At 38.4% G+C, this 6000-nt stretch overlaps 1 protein-coding gene across 1 annotated transcript in view; it reads left to right on the top strand.

Annotated features, from left to right (window-relative positions):
• The first annotated feature begins 4632 nt into the window (after window positions 1–4632).
• Window positions 4633–6000, top strand: part of PPP6R1 (protein phosphatase 6 regulatory subunit 1) — a 67293-nt gene continuing 65925 nt past the window's right edge. Inside the window, exon 1 of the mRNA XM_063436362.1 lies at window positions 4633–4901. The gene's annotated coding sequence lies outside the window, so the exon portion shown is untranslated. The remainder of the gene's footprint in view (window positions 4902–6000) is intronic.

Below are 6000 nucleotides of genomic sequence, written 5' to 3'. Positions count from 1 at the left end.
GCTATATACATTAGCCACATTAAATAAAATGAAATAAAACAAAAGGAGGTCCTACGCGTTTCGTTCCTATAAAAAGGAACTTCCTCAGGGACCAAAAGCAAATGATATGACAATTAAAAACAGTCAATACAAATGAGTCTCTATAAATAGGGCTGGACCCTTAGTTCATAGGTGGATCGAGTGGGAGTTACCCTTGATTCCTTGATCACATCCAGTTGTGGGGTATCTAGCGATCCTGTTCAGGTGTGGAGTAGGTGTTCTAACGTTCATTCTTGGCGCAAAACGGTGGAACCGGAAATCTAAATAGTCAGACTTATAAAACACGAAATACATGGACTTTATTATTACTTCCCTATTCCCTTATTGCTATGTTTAAATACATGGAAATCTCATTTAACCCTTTATTATTACAATATTTTGATATAAAAATAGATATACTCCATATATATTATCAGTGTTATAAAGTTTTTAATGTGGCATTTAATGTTTAATTAAATAAACCCAATAGGTGAGTTGTCTTATAACTCACATAATAATATTAAATATGTACTCCAAAATAATAATAATAATCAGTGATGCCAAATTCATAGGTGGTCATCAATCAAGTGGGGTGCTGTTTGTATTTAGTGTTTATCTATTTAAAGATTTATTTAAAGAATTATCTATATTTACACCTTGATGTGAATAATATTTCTTAATCACACATTTTTTTTTGTGTGTGTGTAAATTAATTAATTCATATGAATTTATTATCTGATCCTGTATATTCACGTGTTTCATATATTATGAATGAATTAATCGTATGATTTATAATGTGAAATGGTACAAACGGTGCTTCTTAATGATCTAGTGGTCTCCATCTTGTTATATATCCTTAATAAACTTGTTCCTGAAAAATTATAATAGTATAAATTCATCTAAGAATGTATAGATATCCCATGTTTGGAATGCAACAAACAAGATAACTTGTAAATTGCAAAAACCTCCAATAAAAAAGTAGTAACAGTAAATAATGAAAAATATATACAAATTAATATATAAGGATGTGTAAAAAATTGATAAAAATTATAAAAAATTAAAAAGAAGAAAAAGAAAAGAGAGAAGAAAATCACTCCTACAAAGGCACTGCTGTGGGACAAGAGGAAGAACTAATCGAGGAAACACATAAGATCTATATCATGGTTTAATCCTGTTGGATGAAGAGTCTGGTGTTTATGAATCCAGAATGTATCGCGTTGTGCTAGTTTCTTGAGTCTGAAACCTAATTATAGCTTTTTGGCAATAAACACCAGCGGTGGATTTGACACACACAGAGAGATAGTAATATGGAAAAGTACCTCATGCCCACTGTTAATATGGTGGTGGCTCATTAATGTGTTGGGGCTGTTTTTCGGCCAAAGGACCTGGACATTTTATTAGGATACATGGCATCATGGACTCTATCATATATCAACAGATAGTAAATGAACACCTGCCTTCTTCTGCAAAAAAGCTTTAAATAGGCTGCGGATCTTCCAGCAGGACAATTTTCTTTCTAACTTAAACCCTATTGAAAATCGCTGGGGTGAATGGAAGTGGAGAGTCCAACAGCGCTGACCTCGGAAATTTTAAAGATCAGGAGAGATTCTTTATGGAGGAATGGTCTCAGCTCCCTTGCTATGTATTCTCCATATAAGCACTCCCTTAAGTACTTAAACACAATAATCTCTATATAATACAGAATGCACACTCTAACACTCCCTGTTATTTAGTATAAATCTTTAATAAGTATGCAAATAACAAAAAAAATATTTTTTTACAAAAAGGAAAGTAACAGCACAAGGCAAATAGCCTTGATAAAGGCAACCAGTAGGCGCCGAAACGTTGGGGTAGTTGGTGACTTGTGTTTCTGCCTTGAGGCTTGTAAGGTTTGGATACATTATTTTTGATTGCTATTTGCCTTGTGCTGTTACTCTGTTCCTTTTTGTACAAAATTATTTTTTGTTATTTGCATACCTTTTAAAGATTTATACATAATATCAGTGAGTGTTATAGTATGCATTCTGTATTGCAATTATTTGATATTCATGAAAGCAGAGTATTTTTGTGTAAACAATATATCAAAAGGTTGAACAATAAAGACAATTTTTCACAGTCTTTTTTGCTCATATACTTACCAAGAGTGCCAGTATTGGTGCATTGCACAATATATAATTGTTGAATCATCCTACAGAACGCATTGAACCACACTGGTGGTCACTGAACATAATGTGACCATATTTGAGCTATTGTAATTGTGCCACTTGACAAACGATTCAATATATTGCCTGATGTTTCTTTTTAATCAGCATTTGTTTAATTTTTTTCTGTTCTTTGCATCTCTCTCCTTTTTAAGAAATTGCCTTTTTTTTCTAGCTTTTGACACAAATGATAGTGAGTTGTGTATTCACTAATTAATTGTAAAATAGGTGGGTCAGTTCAATGGACCTAATATCAGCACACACACTACCGTCAGATTTTAAATGAAATCATTAAAAGTTATCCTGAACTTCTAATAAATTAAGAGGGACGCAGTGTTTTTGACCCATTCTACTCCTTCACATCTTGGATAAAATGTCAATGTGAAGGCTCATAATTTAGTGTATAAAGCTTGCAACACCACCCAATCTTTCACCATCCCTTCGAGGTGATAAATATACAGACTGAGGGTTCATATTCAGCTGCTTTCTTGCTCACATTCTCCCACAACCCTGGTCTATGTGGATATTGAATGTCCAAAACATTCAGTGGTCTCCTCCACACCGTACGTCAGCAAATATTAGCATGACGAACCTCTACATACTTTATTTGTATCCCATTACTAGTTTAGACTTTCTCTACACAGTCTGCCCCGAGCGTCATCCTGGAGAATCGTTCCAAGAGCAGGGTCTTCATCAACCTATTGTTCCTGTAACATTTTATAGTTGTCTTAAGTATTATTACATTTCCCCCCCTTTATAAGAAACTGTATGACGCTGCTGAAGGTGAGACAATATTTTCCTGACTAGTTTATTTAAAGCATTACTTATGTAAAAATTTTATATAATATGGTATAAAACTGCGGAATCGGGTGACGCTATATAAATGCCAAAAATAAATAGTAATAATAAGCTTCTTTGCCCTAGTTGTGCTTTCATATGTCCCAAATTGTGGGATAAAATCACATGTTGAAAAATGCAAAGTTATGCACTTTGGCGTAAAGAATACACAAGCAACGTATAACCTTAATGGAAGCGAATTAGGGATAACAACACACAAAAAGGACTTGGGAATTGTTATAGACAACAAACTATGCAACAATGTGCAATGTCAATCAGCAGAGGCCAAGGCCAGTAAGGTATTGTCATGCATGAAAAAGGGCATTCATTCTCGGGACGAGAATATAAATTTGCCTCTTTATAAATCACTGGTAAGACCACATATTGAATATGCTGTGCAATTTTGGGCACCTGTTCTAAAGAAGGATATTATGGCACTAGAAAAAGTGCAGAGGCGGGCTACAAAATTAATAAAAGGAATGGAACATATCAGGTATGAAGAAAGGTTAACAAATTTAAACCTATTTAGTTAAAAACGTCGCCTGAGAGGGGATATGATAACATTATACAAATATATTCAGGGCCAATACAAACCATTGTGTTGAAATCTATTCACAAACTGGACTTTACATAGGACACGAGGCCATGCGTTTAGACTGGAAGAAAGAAGATTTCGTCTAAGGCAAAGGAAAGGTTTTTTTACTGTAAGAACAATCAGGATGTGGAATTCTCTGCCTGAAGAGGTGGTTTTATCAGAGTCCATACAGATGTTCAAACAGCTACTGGATGCATACTTGCAAAAACAGAATATTCAAGGATATAATCTTTCAATGTAGGGTAATAACTGCTTGATCCAAAGATAAATCTGACTGCCATTCTGGGGTCAAGAATGATTTTTCCCCCCTATCTTGTTGCAAAATTGGAAGTGCTTCAAACTGGGTTTTTTTGGATCAACAGCAAAACACAAATGTGAGGAAGGCTGAACTTGATGGACGCAAGTCTCTCTTCAGCTATGTAACTATATGTAACATGCCATAGACAATAATGAGAAGCATCTGATTAGTGGAGCCTTTTCCTGGTCTGGCAAGGACCTGACTGCTATTTGCCCATGCTGTGCACATATAGTTACATATTGTTTTGTGGACCCAGGACATACTTGAAAACAAGACAAATCTCAATGTATCTTTCCTGGTAAAATATTTTATAAATAAATATAGTAGCAACAGGATCAATGAAAAGTGACAATATTTTCCCAATTAGTTTATTTAAGGCATTACTTATGTAAAACAGTGAATGTGTGAGGAGGTGGTTCCTCCATTTTGAAACACATGCTGACAGTGACCCCCTCCAGCACAACAGAATGTCTGGGCTCTCAGACACAGTCCTTGGCAAGGCGCATGCGCAGCTTTCCCGCCCAGCAGCCCGCCCTATTCCAATGCTCCCGCCCTGCGCGCCGCCTAGTTATAACCACGCCCATCGCGCGGCCACGCCCACCGCCTGCCAAAGACTAGCAGGTAGAATAAGGTTGCGTACACCGGAAGCAAACCTCCCTCCTTCCCCTCCCGAGCTCCCCAGACCGGAAGCGGAAGTGTAAAGCTCTTTCCGCTGCTGCCTCTTACTGTCCTTTTGAAGATTCGTTTGAACCCCCTCCCTCCCCCTCCTTTCTCCTCCACTCCTTGACAGCGGCTCCTCCTGGGCGACCTCCCCAGCCTGCAGCTCGCCCTCCCCCTCTCTCCCTCCCCGGGGAAAGAGGCACCGGCCGCCGCCGCCATTTTACAACCGGGAAGACGGAAGGTGCCGGAGCCTGCCACATCCCAGAGCGTCTCCCAGGATCCCACCAACCGGGTAAGGCCGGACACAGCCGGACACGGCTAGCTACATACACACCGCCTGTCACGTATCGACATGTACACATTGAAATCCACCTTTATCTCCCCGAGTGCCAGGGGGTCGGACTGAGCTCTGGGAGTGAGAGGGTTAAGCAGGGCCCCTCCGTCCAGAGACCAGCTGTCAGATATCTGCATAACTGGCTTTAATCTCCGAAAGCTCCAATGTGTGCACAACTCCTAGTTAAAGCAATAAGTAATGCCTGTTTGGTGCTGCCTATGTCTCAGTATTGAGCAAAACTGAAGACAGGAAAGGGTTAACTAGTGAGCGTTCAAAGTCAATTTTAAGCCCAAAGTAGCTGAACAGGAAGCACAGCTGTATTGGAGAATGTGTCCACTTCGGCTACTTTCAACCTGAAAGCTGAAATTCACTGTAATGATGTTACTAGTGTTTTAGTGTGTGTGTGTGTGTGTGTGTGTGTGTGTGTGTATATATATGTATGTATATATATTAGCATTGTTTGTGTGCTTTGTAAGTGGTTCAGTTGCTGCTGCCTAGTTACTTGCAACATTGTATACAGATAGAGACATTGTGTGTGTGTGTGTGTGTATAGTAAAAATACACTACTAAAGTACCACATTGGGCACATGCTCCTAAAAAAATACGTAGAATAACTTGGTGTTAACTAGGATTCGTTGGACAAGAACACTTTTTGAATAAACGTTTGTTTTCCTTATTTTAGTTTTTAGGTGGGCAGTAGATTATTTCTTGCAGCATTTAACAGGGACACTACGGTCACCATAACCACTACAGCTTAATATAGTGGCTCTGATATCTATAGCCTGTCACTGCAGGCTTCTCATTGGAAACACTGCCTTTTCATTCTGCCACTAGAGGAGTTTCCATCTCAGTGGTGGGTAGTGTGCATCAGCTAGGTTCAATAAACCATAAGTCTAGAGATCAACCGCAAAAATCAAATGTGAGGAAGGCTGAACTTGATGGACACATGTCTCCTTTTTAGCCTATGTAACTATGCTGTGAGATGGACTGAACTAGTGACAGTGGATTTCAGTTCTCTACAACTCACTCTCTATTGTACAAACCGTATAGTTCCTTT

This window comes from Pelobates fuscus, chromosome 11 (assembly GCF_036172605.1).
Source record: "Pelobates fuscus isolate aPelFus1 chromosome 11, aPelFus1.pri, whole genome shotgun sequence".
NCBI classification, from domain to species: domain Eukaryota; kingdom Metazoa; phylum Chordata; class Amphibia; order Anura; family Pelobatidae; genus Pelobates; species Pelobates fuscus.
This window is presented reverse-complemented; position numbering and strand designations above follow the sequence as displayed.